Source organism: Tamandua tetradactyla, chromosome 15, assembly GCF_023851605.1.
Source record: "Tamandua tetradactyla isolate mTamTet1 chromosome 15, mTamTet1.pri, whole genome shotgun sequence".
NCBI classification, from domain to species: Eukaryota; Metazoa; Chordata; class Mammalia; order Pilosa; family Myrmecophagidae; genus Tamandua; species Tamandua tetradactyla.
This window is the reverse complement of record NC_135341.1, coordinates 79,614,349-79,631,031: the sequence shown is the minus strand read 5'-3', so window position 1 is coordinate 79,631,031 and position 16,683 is coordinate 79,614,349. Positions and strand designations below refer to the sequence as shown.

General features: G+C 41.5%; 1 long non-coding RNA gene across 1 annotated transcript; it reads right to left on the bottom strand.

Moving 5' to 3' along the window:
• Positions 1 to 2,934: 2,934 nt before the first annotated feature.
• On the bottom strand, positions 2,935 to 9,321 carry LOC143657613 (uncharacterized). Its single transcript, XR_013162920.1, has 3 exons — positions 9,139 to 9,321; positions 7,215 to 7,596; positions 2,935 to 3,046 (listed from the first exon to the last, which is right to left on the bottom strand). It is a non-coding gene; the product is annotated as an uncharacterized LOC143657613 (long non-coding RNA).
• Between the last annotated feature and the right edge of the window lie 7,362 nt (positions 9,322 to 16,683).

The following is a 16,683-nucleotide window of genomic DNA, read 5'->3' as shown; positions in this document are numbered from 1 at the left end:
CCAACCTCATTCTTTTCTGGGTAGCTTAGGGTGGACTAAAAATGGCCGTAAATTCTTTGACACTCCTCTCATCAAGAGGTGATGTCAGTTTTCTCTTCCCTTGAAACTGGGATGGTTTGCAGAAACCTTAACAAATAGAGTACAGTTGGAGGAGACTCTGCTAGTTTTAGGACTAGAATTTAAGAAGACTGGCTGCTTCTGTCTTACTCTTTTGGAGTGTTGAGCCACCATGCAAGAAATATAACCATCCTGAGGTTTTAGTAGAGTGAGATGCCCAAGCCATGTGAAGAGAACCTGAAGAGTGAGACTCCATGTGGAAAGAGAAGTCAAGGAGTACAGAGGTTCTAGACATGTGAATGAAGGAGTCGTCTTGGAAGGGGATCCACCAGCCTCAAATGCCACAGCTGACCATATGTAGATCAGAGAGCTCTTCCAGTTTTCCACAATCACAAAGCCAAATAAGAGCAAAATAAGAATTTTGAGGTAACTTGTTGCCCAGCAATAGAGAACCAGAACAAGGCTGTTCAGGTGCCCCAGACCCAGTGCTAGGAGCTGCCATCACTACTTGGCTTCCTTTGTCTTCGCTGACATTTTTATTCTCTCTTCTTTCTTCAAACTTTTACCCTCAGTTTGCAAACATATCTCAAAACATTTCCCCCATGGTTTTGCTTTTGTCTCAGTATATTGGAATGTCTTTCCTTTTATCCCCTCTTTCTGTCAATGTCATACTTATGAAAGAATAGTCTTCATTCATTCTCTTACTCACTCATTCACTGACAAATATATATTGATCACTGATGGGTCTGTTACTCTTCCAAGTTCTGATAATCAATAGTCAATCAAAATGACATGATTCCTGCTCTTCTGGATTTTTTTAGCATATTGAGGAAATAATCATTTGTAAAATAATAATGTGCGGGATTAGGTAATTATAGCTTGAGAGAAAATGACAAAGCAAAGGAACTTGATTACATGAAAGCGTACGATGAAACAATCTTACTTAGAGTGTGTGTGTGTGTGTGTGTGTGTGTGTGGTGTAGTATATATGCATTTGTGCATTTCATGGGTAGGCTGCTCCTTATGATCCTTGAATTGACATCTGTAGGATGAGTGGGAGCTAACAAAGTGAAGAACTTCACTCACTGATTTTCTAGTCTCTCCTTAACCCTCTAGTCCCTCAAGTACTCTGAAACCACTGTAGGAAAGGTCATTCAAAACCATTTAAGTGACAAATACACTGGCATCTTTTTCACTCCTCATCCTCTTTATTGGACTCCCAACAGCCTTTCATTGTTGCCTGTCCTTTTTAAAACTTGCATCCTCAGATTAGCTTTCCTGATTCACTGCACTTTTGGGGTTTTCCTTTCCCCTCTCTGATAAATTTTTCCATGGTTTCTCTTCCTTCTTTGATCCAGTAAATGCCTGAGTTTCCCAGGGTTCACTATTAAGCTCTTTTATACTTATCTACCTTCCTTGGCATTTTTACCAACTCCTATGACTTGAGCTACTTTGGGGACCCATAGGTTTATAGCTCCAGTTTTTACTTAACTCCAGGAGCTTCATACTTGTACATCCAGTGGCTTACTGATCATTTTGCTGATGTTGTCACCTCAAATTCAATATATCTCATTTGCTGTTTTAACAAAACAATCCCTTCCCCTGTACTCTTAATTTCCACTCCTGGTCCCACTATTCACGGAGACCCTGGGAATCAATCTTAATTCTTCCATTTACCTAATCTCTCACATTAAAGTAGTCATTAGGTCTTGTCTTTTCTACCTCATGAAGGTCTTTCTAATACTTTCCTTCTTTCTATTCTTACTGCCTTATTTTGATCCCTTGACATCTCTCCCTCGGCTTCTTCTTTTTTTTCTTGTTTAACTTTTTTTTATTGTATGATATAACATATATTCAAAGCAAAGAAAGAAAAAAGCAATAGTTTTCAAAGTACTCTTCAACAAGGAGTTGCAGGACAGATCCCACAGTTTGTCATGGGCTACCATATCTTCCTCTCAGATTTTTCCTTCTAGCTGCTCCAGAATATAGGAGGCTAGAAGAAATAAATATTCTTTTATCCTCACAATCGACTTTTTAAAAATTTTTTGTGAAAAATAACATATATACAAAAAAGCAATAAATTTCAAAGCACAGCACAACAATCAGTTGTAAAACAGATTTCAGAGTTTAGTATGGGTTACAATTCCACAATTTTAGGTTTTTACTTCTAGCTGCTCTAAGATACTAGAGACTAAAAGAAATATCAATTTAATGATTCAGAAATCATATTTGTTTGTTAAACTCTACCTTCTCTGTATAACTCCACCATCACCTTTTCTCTTTCTATCCTACTCTTTTCTCCCTTGGCTTCTTAACTCATTTAATAGCTTCTTAACTCATCTCCTGGCTTCTAGTGTTTTCCCCTTGCATCACAATTTCATCCATAGCAGGGAAGTAAATGAATGAAGATGAGTTTTTATTCATATAGATCTTTTTAAACAAATTCTTGTGCACTCTCATCTTCATAGTTTACCTCTCATTTCTCAGAACTTCGTGGATGGTACCTTCTGTTGGACTATATCATAAGTTCTAGCCCTGTCTCTCCTTGAACTCCTCTCTCCTACATCCAAAATTTATTCAACATTTCCACTTGAATGCTCTTTGTGGCTTAGTTCTCTGTTACCTGTCTGAACTAATCTCTCACTCCCCTCCCCTCTTTTCACTCTGTTCCAGCCCCACTGGCTCCCTTGCTATTCCTCAAACACGCCAGCTACACACCTGCCTCAAAGCCTTTGTGTGGGACTAATCTGGCATTTACCCTCAGATTGCGGGAGCTATTTTATATTTCTTGCTGTAGAAAATTCTACACATACCCATCACTTTTCTTCTTCCTCAGAAATCTCATCATAAAGAGATTATCCATTAATTAATTCATTTGGCACGCATTTATTGAGACACTTACATGTCAGAAGTAACCTGGGTTTATCTGAACCTGCCCACTGCTGTATGCTGAGGAAAGCTCAACTCCCCAGCCCATTCCTGACAATGTCTGAAAGACACAAAGACATAAAATCAAGTTTTCTCCCTTGATTGGAGAGAACAGGCTGGATTCCAATGACAAATATGAATTAATTAGTGCCAGGAAGTTTGGCTTTAAACTGTGTAGTCTTTCATGAAGGTAGCTGTGGATGAAAATTGTTAAGTCTCAAAGAACACCATTTTTGTGAGCCCTGTCCCTTCCAGGGCATTTGTTCTTGGACCACAAAGAGATCCTACATTGAGGAAAGAGGGAATTATTCTAGCTGGAAGTGATTCTGATAGGCACAGAGAGTATTTGACACTTTATTCAAAGCTATTAAAAATTAGCTGACAATTTCATTTGACTTGACTTTCTTGTCAGTTATAGTTCAAGTTTTATTTACTAAAATCTTAATATAACAGCCTAATGGAATGACTCAGAATTACTGAAAATAAATTACAGAATTTTTTTTGTTTTGTTTATAGTATAGACATTTTTAAAGGAATGCAGTTTTTACGTTCAGATAACACAGCAATCTATACTAACTGCTAAGGGCTTTTAAACTGACATTCATCTAAGCCTGCTTTAATGACCAGATAACTCATTTATAATTAGCAGTGCCAATTAATTGGCATGCAAACAATTAAAGTGATTAAAGTGCAAAAGTTCTTAAGAACAGTTTTTCCTAAGTAGGCTATAGACAACCCCTCCCTGACCCTGCATCTTGTTTACATGATCAAATTGCTGAGAAAGCCTTTCTTTATAGATGATGGCATGTGAGAAAATCTCAGCCCACTCTGGACCAGATATCCCTCACTTGAAAGTACTGGAGCTTTACTTTTGGACAATTTATTGGACTCTGATTTTCTAAATCAACACTTTAAAAAAAAAGTGTAATGTATGCCTGTTTGTGGGCCTCCTACAATATATTAGTCACTCACCCCTTTTGCCCCACTCCAACCACCACACAGTAAGCTTGAAGCAATGCATCCCATCCATGTCGCTTCTCTATTCTAGTTCTCCTATTTATTTCATATCATAGAAAAAAAATAGAAGGCTGAGTGTGTGTGTGTGTTTTAAATTAAATGGCTTCAAAGCCTTAGACCCTCCTCTCATTGAGGGATGAGGTCAACATCCTCTCACCTTGAATCTGGGTGGGCTTGTGATTTGCTTGTATCCAACAAAATGTACCAAAAATGACATTGTGTGATTCCTGAGGCTAAGTAGAAAGAGATGTTGCAATTTCTGACTTGTCCATAGAAACACTTGTTTTTTTTTTTTTTTTTCCGAGTAAGCAGATAGAAAATTTATTAGGTATACATGTAAGACGACATGCAGGCACTCTCAGAAAAACAGAGGTGAGGGAGGTGAGAGTCAACAGGCATTGTAGGGCCATTTACTTTTATAGATTAACTTTACTTATTCCCCCTTCCTCTACCTTGTTCAGAGCTTTTTATTCTCCCCTCCCTTCTCTCCAGGGTGGTGCCTGGTGGTAGAGAGTGCATTTGGGTGGGTCTGTTGGTTCCACCCTTCTCCGTAGATGATTCATTCAGGTGGTGGTCATTTGGCTGTAGACGAACAGGCTGTCTCTGAGTGTTTACAGTAAGTGTGTAGGCCCCAGGTAGGGTGTCTGTGCCAGACATGGGCCCTCCTGACTCAATTAACCATCCTTGTTTAAGGACTCCTTCATGTCTTTTTTTTTTTTTTTCTCTCCACTCTTTCCCTGTTCTAGTCTGCCCCAAACTCCCCATCAGAGAATTCTCACCCCTTAATCTTAAGGGGTGCTGAGGGGTGAGGGTGTGTCTTCTATAGCTGCTTCCACTTTTAGGGGCTGTAGGCTCTGCCTGATGAGGTGTAGAACTGGAGAGGGGTCCAGAGGGGCAGGTGGAATGGCTGAAAATCCTCACATCAGTATTGGTTTGGTGTGAAAGGCTTCTAGTCTGGAAGAAATAAACTTGGTGAGAAGTTTAAAAATGCAAGCGCTGATGAATAGCAAGGAAGGATAGAACTAAAGAAGCCTAGGAGAGGTATTAGCCAAAATAGAGTGTGGAAGAGGGAAGGGAATGACTATTCTTCAGGTTTAAAAGTAAATTCTAGCTAGGAGGCTTGTTCCTGCTTAACTGGGGAATCAGGGAGTGCATGAGCTAAGTTAAGTGGTGCAGAAATGAGGCTTAGAAGGGACTCGATTGATTGCACTGTGGCTTTGGCTGCCAAGTTGGCCCAGTTATTTTTTTGAGAGATGTTAGTATTATGTTTTGAAGGCTAGGATAATGAATTACCACTGCTTTTTGTTGATAGGAGCAAGGCATTTAAGAAATTGAGTATCTCTTGCTGGTATTTAATTGGGAGAAAGCTTCATTTATTTTTTTATTTTTATTTTTTTATGCTGCTGCAGGAGCATGCAGGACTTGGAAAGCGCAGCTTTTTCCCTTTTTCTTAGTTCTAGAGCTCAGGTGAGGGCAATTAGTTTTGATTTCTGAGCTAAAATCCTTGAGGGCAGTATTTTGGCTTATTAAATTGGGAACTGTCTTTCCTTAAGAGACCAGAAGGAATTTCTTAGGTGGGGAAGTTTAATAGTTTTATAGTTTTTTTTTTTTAGTGTGAGGGACTTTGCAAATACATATTTTTTTGCTTAAAATACTCTAGCTCCTTTTTTTTTTTGTCTCATACAGAAGTTAAAGTTTAGAATGTAAACAATTTATATTTATCTTAGTCCTAACTAGATTAGCATCACTTATGTTGTATGGGGTAATGCTGACTTTCAAAGTTGAAAAAATTTAACTCAGCTTTGGGTGTTACACAGCATATGTAAAGTTCTAGGGAATTACTAGGTTATACAAAGAGCAAAGCATTTCAGAATTTAGAAATAACATTTAAAGCTTAGGAAGCTTCCTTCACCTAGTTTCATGCCTCACAACTTCATTCCTTTTTGCAGGTGCTCAGTAGTCCATTGTATGTATACACCACAGTTTTCCCTTCCATTCCTCAGTCAATGTACCCTTAGGCCACCTCCATTCATTGCAAATCTTGAACACTGCCACCATAAGCACCAGTGTGTAAATGTCCATTTCTCTCCCCACTCTCAGTTCCTCCAGGTATATACTGAGCAACAGGGTTTCAGAATCATATGGCAACCCCATCCCTAGCTTCCTGTGGAACCACCACCCTGCCCTCCAACGGGCTGCACCTCTCATTTCCCTATCAACAGTGAATAGGTACATCTCTTTCTCCACATTTTCTCTAGTACTTGTATCTCTCTGTTCATTTTTAAAGTTTTATTCACACAGCATACAATCCAACCTAAGTGAAAAATCAATGGTTCCTGGTATAATCACATAGCCATGGCTTTGTCACCACAATCTATATGAGAATATTTCTTTTCCTCCATAAAGAATCCTATACCCCTCCATCATATCCCCTACTTATTGACATTTAGTTTTGGCATATTGCTGTTGTTACATTCAATGGAAAATTCACTTTTTAAAACTTTCTGTAACTTTCCATATCCATTCAACTAGCAATGATTAGAACAAATAAAATCTACTTTTGTATTAGGACTATGTTAGTTTATAAAGTTAACATATTACAGGACTGTACTTTAAAGTAGCTGGAGGCCTGTAAGGTCTGCTGTTAAGGAATTTTTGAAGATACAGGGATTATGTTGAAACTATTGGGGTAGTACTAAGTGTGGGAATCTTATTAAGTTCCTGACATTCAAACAGCAAATAGGTATTGAGAGTTAGGATGAAGAGGGATGTAAAAATGCATTTTTAAGTTTAGGACTAAAAATGTTGCATGCTTCCAGGGGTTATTCATGGGCTGGCCCTGGGATGCTTTCATCCTATACAGACAGGTTTATTTGCTTAAGAATTTTCTCTGTAATGCCAAGAGGCCTCCAACTAGTAGGGGCTTTGCAGTAAACAAGGGGGCAAACACTAGCTTGGCTTATTAGTCTTAAAGTGGCCCCCATGGAATGAAAAAGATCTTTTTAGAAGGGGTGGGTCATTCTGGTATTAACAAGAATGGACAATTTAAAAGTATGCTGCTAATTTGACAACCAAGGGGCTGAGCGAAGGTCCTGGCTTTAGGCTTTCTATTCACCCCTATCATGGTTCAGGTTCATGAGGATAATGAGCCTGAGGCCTGGTCAAAACAGAATAAGGGGCCCCAGTGTTAATTAAAAAATTAATTGTCTTACCTGCTATGTCAAAGGTCACCCAGGGCTTGTCAAAGTTGATGTTCTCTGGTGATGCCTAGGGAAACACTAGCGGCCCTGGGCCTCTTCAGTCTTGATCAGGAGTGGTCACTAGGGCCCTCAGGAGGACCTCGATTCCTCTTCAGGACTTGCTGCCCTCCAGGGCCCAGTGTCTAGCTTTCCCACACCAAGGGCAAGGCCCCGGGGGCTCCTGCATCCCTGAGGACACTTGTACATCCAGGGCTCCATCTTTCTGCACTGATACAGGATCTAATTGGCTTCTGCCTGAGTGGCCCCAAGGTGGCTGCTCACCATTCCTGGAAAACCCTATGAACTGAGCTCTGTTCCTGTCTCTCCTCACCTTTTCCTCCTCTGCAGCTCTGTCCTGGTTATTAAAAACAGAAAATCAGCATTTATGAGATCATACTGGGGCTTGTGGCCCAGAGGCCAGTTTCTTCCTTATATCAGATGCTGACTGATAAATAGCATAGGGTTTAAGCATTATAGCCCTTCTGGGGAGTCAGGGTCTACTTGAGTATACATTTTTATTGCCTCCCTGAAATAGAGCAGGGTTTTCCTTATCCTCTTGAGTTACGCTCTGTAACACATTGTAGTTTGCAGGTTTGCTGGTACACTTTTTCATTCCTTCTATTAGACAAGTTATCATGTGGACTCTGGCTTTCAAGTCTGCCTGACCCCTCTGGCAGTTCCAATTTGGGTCAGCATTTGGAACTGCTGCTGCCCCTCCTGCATATTGGGCAGGTTGCTGGTCTGCAAGCTGGTCCGCATGGCCCTGTGCTTCAGTCCAAAATCAATGCTTTTCCTCCAGAGGGTAACAGGAGGAAAGCATGACTTGCACATCCCCCCAGGTAAATTCATAGGTTAATACCAGGTTTAAAAAAATTATTCTATAAATTTTGAGGGGTCCTCCAGGGCATAGCATAACTTGCAAGTGCATGTCATGGATTTATCATAATATAAAGTTATAAAAAGCTGTACATAAGGAATTTCTCGTCACTTTCCCTCTTTTTATGAAAGAGAATTAGCTGTAGGATAGGGTTATAATGACTGTTCCATTTGAATGCCAACCTGGCCATCCTCCTGGTGATATCATGGCCAGACAGTATTGCAGTAAAAAATAAGCTTTTTCTTCTTTAGTTCTTTGATGGGAAGATTATTCAAATTTTGTAGCAGGCAGCCCAACGGACTGTCAGCTGGAATGCTGGAAGTCCCACCCATTTCTAAGGAAGACAGAAAAGAGGAAAAGGGAGATTTCAGTACTGGTGCCCAGTGTCCTGGGTCACTGGGCTGCTGTCCTGAGTGCTGATCCCTTAGTGCCATGGGATCAGTCTCCCCATCCCCAGGTGTCCCAAGCATCCTTGAAGACTCAGGAAATGGATGACCCAGTACTATCCTGACACTGCTGAGCTGACATCCATTTTCCTAGAAGTGTTTGCACTTTTAACTCACTGCCTAAGAGAATGGAAAGATTTGCCAAAACAAGAAACTCTAGGGAGGCAATCTTCCTGTGTTTTGCCAGGATTGGGCTAGAGGAAAGGAGTATGCAGCAAAGAAATTGGGCTCCCTTTAAGGGGAAATGTCTTGGGAAAGACCAGTTATACAATAAAATGTGGCTTAGTACACTTTTCAGGCAATCCACAGGGTCTGGGCATGGACATATAGAACAGGGCTAGGAGTGAGGCTCCTTATGTTCCTTACAGCACAGACCTTAGAAAGCAAAAGCAAACTTAACACAAGTAGTTTCTTGAGAGAAAGGCCTGCCGAGGTTTCAGTTACACTGGAGAGCAATAGTAGGGAGAAGAAAATGCATTCTAGTTCCTGAGGACGAGAGAGCCAATATCGTGCGTGAGCAGAGGGTAAGAGGGCCTGTATGCTCATTTTAAGACAAACGGGGGTGGGGGCTTACCAGCTCTCACTGGCTTAGCTCACTGCAATCAGGATAGCTGAGGCTTTCACTTATCCTGCAAATCTTACTTCTGGTTTTCAGGGGGAGACACTCCCATTGGAATGGATACAATTTCCTTGGGCCTAAATCAGAGGTGATTCCTTAGAGTGTCAGAGACAACACCTTGTTTGGAACTAGAATTCTTAGCCCAGAACTCTTGTGTTACAGAAGACGGAATGTCTTAGAAGGCATTGAAAGCCAGATAGAGGAGAAAGAGAGAGGCAGGGGAGAAGCCCCTGTCAAAGAGGTGAAAGAGAAACAGATTCATCAGGAAAAGTTTGGGTCCTCAGATGGGAGGGAAAGAGAGTGTGGGGAAGTCTTGGGGAGACAAGGAGAGGGAGGGAGGGAGAGAGGAAGGGAGAGAGAGAGAGAGAGAGAGGGAGGGAGATTGAGAGAGAGAGAGAGAGAGAGAGAGAGAGAGAGAGAGAGAGAGAGAGAGAGATTGAGAGAGAGGGAGAGAAGGACTTGATTTGGCTCCCATTGACCCTGTGCTTCGTCCACCATGAGGAAAGGTCCCTAGAGTTCCCAAAGGGTAGTATCACCCACCACCCTGAGCCTTCTTGTATCTACAGAGCATGGACATGGGGCTCTTGCCATCCCCAAGGATGGAGCTGAAGGCTCAGGGTGAACCAAGGTTATGTCCTGGGGGAGTCGCATCAGAGCACCTAGATTAAGTCAAGAGAGAAGAAAAAGTGAAAGCATGTGACCAAGCTTCCCGGTGATCACTGATCTGGATCGTTGGAGAAAAGAAGGGACTCCTGGCTGGCTTGCCAAAATATTTTGCTGGATTTCAGCTTCCAGGTTTTTGGCCATGCTGCGAGAAAGAATTCAAGGGCACAGCACAGGCATAGTGTAAGCAGATAGATAATTTATTAGGTACATATATAAGAGAACATGCAGACACTCTCACAAAGACAGAGGTGAGGGAGGTGAGAGGATGGAATACTTGGTTTTAAAGCTCTGAGCTGCCATGGAAAATGTCCTACCACCCTGAGACTGCTAGGCTGTGATGAAGCCAGACCATGTGAATGGCCTTGTGTAGGTGCTTTGGTTGACAGCCCTAGCTGAGATCCTAGAGAGCAGCCAAGATTGACCACCAAATGTGTGAGTAGAAATGCCTGAAGGTGGCTCCAGACTCCAGCCATTAGAATCACCTCTAGTCTTCAAGACTTCCCAGCAAAGGTCCTGGATAAGATGGAGCTGAGACAAGCCTTCTCTGGTGTGTCCTTTCCAAGTTCCTGACCCACAGAAGCTGAGAACATAATAAAATGGTTGGTTTGTTATCTAGCAACAATAATTGGAAAAAAGGCCTTTTCCCCTTTGCTTTAAGATGCTTCACAATGGCAAGCTCCCATTTTTTCCTCTTTCATGTTTTTTTTTTTTTGCTTTCTATTTCATCCTTACATGTCTTACCCTACACTGTTTGTGTTTGTTGGTTTTTAATACAATTTTCCTAAGGTTCAATCAGACCTGGGTAGAATTCTAATCCTCTTTGGTAACTTATTAACTCTCTGAGTCTCATCTTCCTGCGGTTGGGAGAATCACGTCTACCTTATAGAGCTGTTGTAAAGATTTGAGGTGTTTTAGGGAAAATGCCTGCCATACAGGAGGCATTCACTAGACAAGTGGTAATTAGGATTAGAAGTTTTCAGAGGCAAATTCTATAACTTCTGTGTTGGTTTGAAACTGTTATGTACCTTAGAAAATCCATGTTCTTTAATCCTGATTCAATATTGCTGAGTGGGATCTTTTTGATTAAATTGTTTCCATGGAGATATGACCCACCCAATTGTGGGCGGGACTTTTTGATTAGGTGTTTTCCATGGAGATGGAAAACCCCATTCAAGGGGAGACCCCATTCAAGGTGGGGTCACTTACTGGAGTCCTTTAAGAGGGAACCATTTTTTTGAAAAAGCATCAGAGCTGACAGAGCCAACACAGTCAACATGAGACCCAGACATTTGGAGATGCAGAAAGTAAACGCCCCCAGGGAAGCTGAGGTCAGAAGCCAAAGACCTCAGCAGATGCCAGTTACATGCCTTCCCAGCTGGCAGAGGTGTTTTGGACCCATTGGCCTTTCTTGAGTCAAAGTATCTTACTCTGGATGCCTTTGTTTGGACATTTTTATGGCCTTAAAACTGGAAACTTGCAAATTAATAAATTTCCACTTTAAAAGCATTATATTTCTGGTATATTGCATTCTGGCAGCTTTAACAAACCAACACACCCCCAAACACAGTTTCCTGCTTGTCCAAAGCACATTGTTCTAATTGAAAGTGTGTGGTATTCTCAGAGGGAGAGTGAATGTATGTGTGTGTGTGTGTGCACATGCATGCATGGAGTTGTCTGCTCTCTGCTGGATGAATGACCACCTGTCCTTACAGCCCATCTGTCACCGCATGAGATTGAAAAACAAAAGAAAACAAAGCAAACCAAAGCAAAGCTAGCTAAACTTCACCTAACCAAGCCAAACGTAACCAAACTAAACCATACCAAACCAAACCAAACCAAACCAATAAAATATAAACCCAAACACTCATAATGGTTAGTTTTGCAAATCACAGAGCCCAGATATAAAACAATTGTGTGGGTGGGCTTGTCCATGGCACAGCCTCAAGTATGGAAAGAACAGTCCACTATTTCCCTGGCTGGAGGTATTTTTGCTTCCTGGAAGGGTATGTTCTGTATAGCAGAAACTCTTGGCATTTTGATGGGTCAAGGACACTTTTAAAATCTGTGGACTCAATCCTCAGAAAAATGAACTCACAACATTTTGCATGTAATTTTAGAGTGTTTCTAGTTGCTGTAAGCAATAGATATTGGAGCCTGCTAAAGAAGCCTGGAATAGTGACTCTCATTCTGACTTAAACAGGGAGGGGTAATAATTTTCAGCTGCCCTGTGAGTTTTGCCTTATAAGGAAGGAAGCCAAGTTCGGTTAAGCATCTACTGTAGATCAGGCTCTTGCCTAAGGGCTTCACGTATCTTAATTTATCCAATCCTCAAGAAAGCCTAGTATATAATTGTTTTATCTCTACTTTATTATGAGGCTGAGAGAAGTTAAGTGACTTTTTCAAGGTCTCACAACTAATGAGTTTAGGTTTAAGTGATGCTAACAGCCAATTTCTTTCTATTACTTTGTTTGTGCCTTTAGGTACTGGCTGAGATCTATTCCTCCAAACAGATTATGACTCAAGATCTTGATAGTCCAAGGCTCGCTGTTTTAATTTCTAAACCTTCAAACCCCATCTTTGTCTCACTTTGGCTCCTTTGGCTACCATAGTGTGGGAAGGAGGTGGAGGGTAGATTTTGTTGCTGGTTGGGTTTAAGAGAAGCAGAAGAACATAGTGGTAAAAGCAGGGCCCTAGAAGGGCCTCTCCAGACAGGCCATAACTCCTTAAAGTTATTTAGCACCTTAGTTTTACAAAAAGATTTTCATTTGATAATGATAGGGAGGCAGGGTATTTATCTCCATTTTACAATTGTGGAAACAGAGCTCTTTTGGAGGAAATTGTCTGACCAAATCTTCTATTCTGGTTCCAGTTCTCTTTCCATTACCTTCTGTTTGGGGAACAAGGTTAAGAAATGCCATTCTGGGAAATTGAAGCTACAAGAATGAAACACAATGGCTTGGAGCAGCAAGTCATAAGTCATTGTGATTGGGAGATGACTTTTCTTGCTCATGTTCTGGGAAACAGTCATTGCAAACCTAGCCAATGTAGAACAAGCTGTAATCTGGGAAATTGTAACATGAGATCACATAATGGCAGTAGCTTTTGAATGATAAGGTAACTGATAAGGAATATTGAGAAAAGAACACAGGAGGCTAACAGTGTGAAAGATTTCCTCTAGAACTGCCCAAAGAGAGTGTGATCTGACTTCAGATGACCTCTACTGGTTTTCAGACTCAAATATCCTTATAGTGGAGAAAGGCAATTAATTATCAAGGAACTAGAGCTGGAAAGTAATTCTCTGAAAGAATATCCAGCTGCCTTGGCTCACATTCTCTGCTCACCCAATGGAGAACTTGCAATTTGGCCTCCTGAGTGCTACTGGCCAGCATGGGTTCTCTCAGTGATGACTCTCCTGCTGGGAGCTGATACTGGATATCAATCTATCAGTCACTCTCTGGTGAGCTCAGCTCCCGCGATTCAATCTTTTGTTGTCTGATCATCTCTTGTGGAACTGATAAAGATCCTGACCTTTAGACATTGATCAGAATTTGAGCTTTGGATCCCCACTTTGGTGCAGCCACACTGGAGAGGCCCTTACTTGAAGACAGAGTCTTTCCCATTGTGGGGTCTTGGTATCTTATAAGGACTATAATCTTGTTTTGTCCAGGTATACAGCATGGCCATCTAGTCCTAAAGCTTCAAAGAACAGAAATGTTTGAGCAAGAATCTTAGAGAAGCATTCCTAAGCACTGCTTCAGTGTAAGGGTCTCAAGCTTGCTTGGGCTAGTACCTCCAAACAGAGATGAAGCAAGGCTTCCCACTACCAGGTTAGATGACTGGTGGACCCCTTTAGGTTTAGGGTGTTCTGAGGAATTACAGGAAGACACTCAGATGGAAAGGCTGAAGCAGCACAGCAGCACCTCATAATACACTAGGTGATGTATTCTTTGAGCAACAATTGAGACTCTGGAGCAAATAGAGAAGAGGACAGCACAGAGGGAGGAGAGGGGAAGTTCTCATTGGTATGGAGGTTGGAAAGTTGTTAGGAGAGAATGCCAGCCAGATTTGGTCCTGGGTGTCCTTGGAGAGATTCTTTTTATGGTCTATTTGCCTAGCTTTGGCAATGTTCCTTCTGCATTGTGGACAATTCCCTGCAGTAGGCTGAGTTGAGAGAGTAGACCCTCAATTGATGGATGCAGCACTTGGAGATTCCATCATGAAGAGGTTCAAAGTGAATGGACCTGAGCTTCTGTCTTGCTGGAACTTGGCAATCCAAACTAACGAGGAATGGACAGAAATTGAACTACCTGGTTGCAAGGGCAGTACATTGGAGTGTCCTGCTGGTATAGCCAGCTTTGGCGGGCAGTGGTGTAGTGGGGTATGAGTAGGTGTGCGTCTCATCTGATGGCTGAAGTTTTTTGAAAGCAGGTGACATCAAAGTCAAATGGTGTCTATGTCAGAGTTCCACACAATTTATCAGGACTAACAAATAATGTATATTACAATCTTTAAACTATGCCTAAGATTTGCTTAACAATGACAACTGCTATTATCGTTATCCTCATCATTATCATCATTATCATAGTGTATAGCCTCTTACATCAATATCAATGTCCAGTCTAATAGCTGACTATAGAAATTATAGTAAATTGTACTGCAATTGTCCTCAGTCCAGTATTGGTGCCACAGTGGCTTCTCAAAGCTGGGAGAGTCCATGAAGACCAAGGGTCATATACTCAAGGTCAGGGCCAGGCAGGTAGCACATATATGTTAATCAGGATGTGTAGAACAATAGGGGGAGCTGGGGACTGTAGCGTTCTGGAGAGCACATGCCACATCTAAGGGTGGCTCCTTAACATGGGCTAATTTTGCCTTGTAGAGATGCGGGCCCAGGGAGTTGAGCTTTTCTGATTATTTAAGAGAGGACAGATATCCAGATTTTGAGTTGAAATTTTACAGGCTTAAAAATATTGTAAGCCAAACCCAATTTTCTGTAAGTGGTATGGGACCCATTAGCTGTGAGTTTGGGACATTCTTCTCTGAAGCAGGACTCTCCTCTAAACAGGAGCCCTCAGTGAAAGTCCTATGGGATGGTCTGATTGTCCTTTGTAAGTCCTACCTTTCTGGCAGTGCGGCCAATCCCTGAAGTTGCAAATCTGGAGCAGGGCTGAGTCCACAGGATTGTAATGGCAGTGACTGCTATTGCTCACTGTGCTATTTCAACAATAATTGGATTGGCCACAGATTCCTGCCCTCCAGCCAAGGATGACCCACCTTGGCTCCAAAACTCACCTTTGTGCAATTGGGAGAGTTATTGTTCCTCTTGCTTACATTCATGTCACTGATGCAAGCTGGTGCTTAACCTTGTAAAACCTGCAGAAAACAGGCATTAACTTTAAGCAGCAAACACTGGGAAGTGCTAAAATGTAATTGCAGGGCCAGCCATGGGGACACAGGACCCTGTGCAGTGCACCCCACACTTGGCTTAATACTTTTCTATTGCTGACTTGAAATTCTTAATAATTTTTAAACAAGGGGTCTTGTGTTTCCATTTTTCTTGGGCCTTACGAATTATGTTCCCAGTTCTGCATAAATGTAATCCCAGTTGTAACCAGACCACAAAAATGTTTTTGCTTGTTTGTTTACCCACTGCAACTTGATTAATTTGGATTATCTCCAACAAGAGCAGAGGCAATATCCATGGAATCCAGAGAGCAGGAAAATGCTTTCATATCATAACAGATGGGATGCTTTCCACTGCTTTGTGGTGACTGGAAGGTGTGGGGAAAGGGTTAATTTCTTTTGATGTGACCACTTTCCAGAGCTTTTGAAAACTTGTCCTGGGAGTTGGATCAGCATTAACTATTAAGTAAAGGCTACAGGGGCAGGCATAGGATTAATTTAGGGATGGCTATTATGCTAGAATTAGAGGAATCTGGAGAATAGACAAAATCCCAGAGGGAGGAGGACTGGGGGCCTCAATTTTTTTCCAAATCATTTCAGGTCGGCAAAATCCTGAACTTGCTGAGGGATGGGGGTGCAGTGGGCATTAGAATAGCTTTACTGATGCATTTTGAGTTGGCATTACAAGATCAAAACAGGGCACTGAGAAACTGTAAAAGATCCCCATCGAACCTCTGCAAGAGATTCATTGACACTGGAACCATAATTAATTCATTTTCTGTTGTTCCCTTTTTCATTATAAATCTCTGCTGCAGAGATTTTAAAAGTAGGACTTTGGGTACAGTGGGAGAATCCAACAGAGCAAGTCTTAAAAATGAGGGCTTTGTCCTCATACTTTGGCTTTGGACTTTTAGCCAAGATTCAGGTACAGGCAGCTCTAGAACTTACTAATAGTGAGAGAGGAAGCAGAACTCGGGGGAATCTACTCTATCAATGCCTTCTCTAAGTTACAGATAGTAACAGATCAAGAATTTGCTCTGCAAACCTGGCAAACCGGATAGGATGGCCAACCAATGATGACTAGTACAACCCATCAGTCTGGGGCTCACTCAACGATAGCAAGTGTTTCCTGTACACCAATGTTTGTAACAGCATTACTCAGAAAAGTCAAAAGGTGGAAACAACCCAAATGCCCAATGATAGATGAATGGAGAGACAAAATCTGGTGTAAAGACACAATGGAATATTAGTCAGCCACACAAAGGAATGAAATTCTGATGGATGCTATAACATGGATGAACTTTGAAGACATCATGTTGAGTGAAATAAGCCAGACAAAAAAGACAAATGTTGTATGATCTCACTTATATGAAATACCTAGAATAAACAAATTTCATGGGGACAGATAATAGATTATGGGTTTTCAGGGGC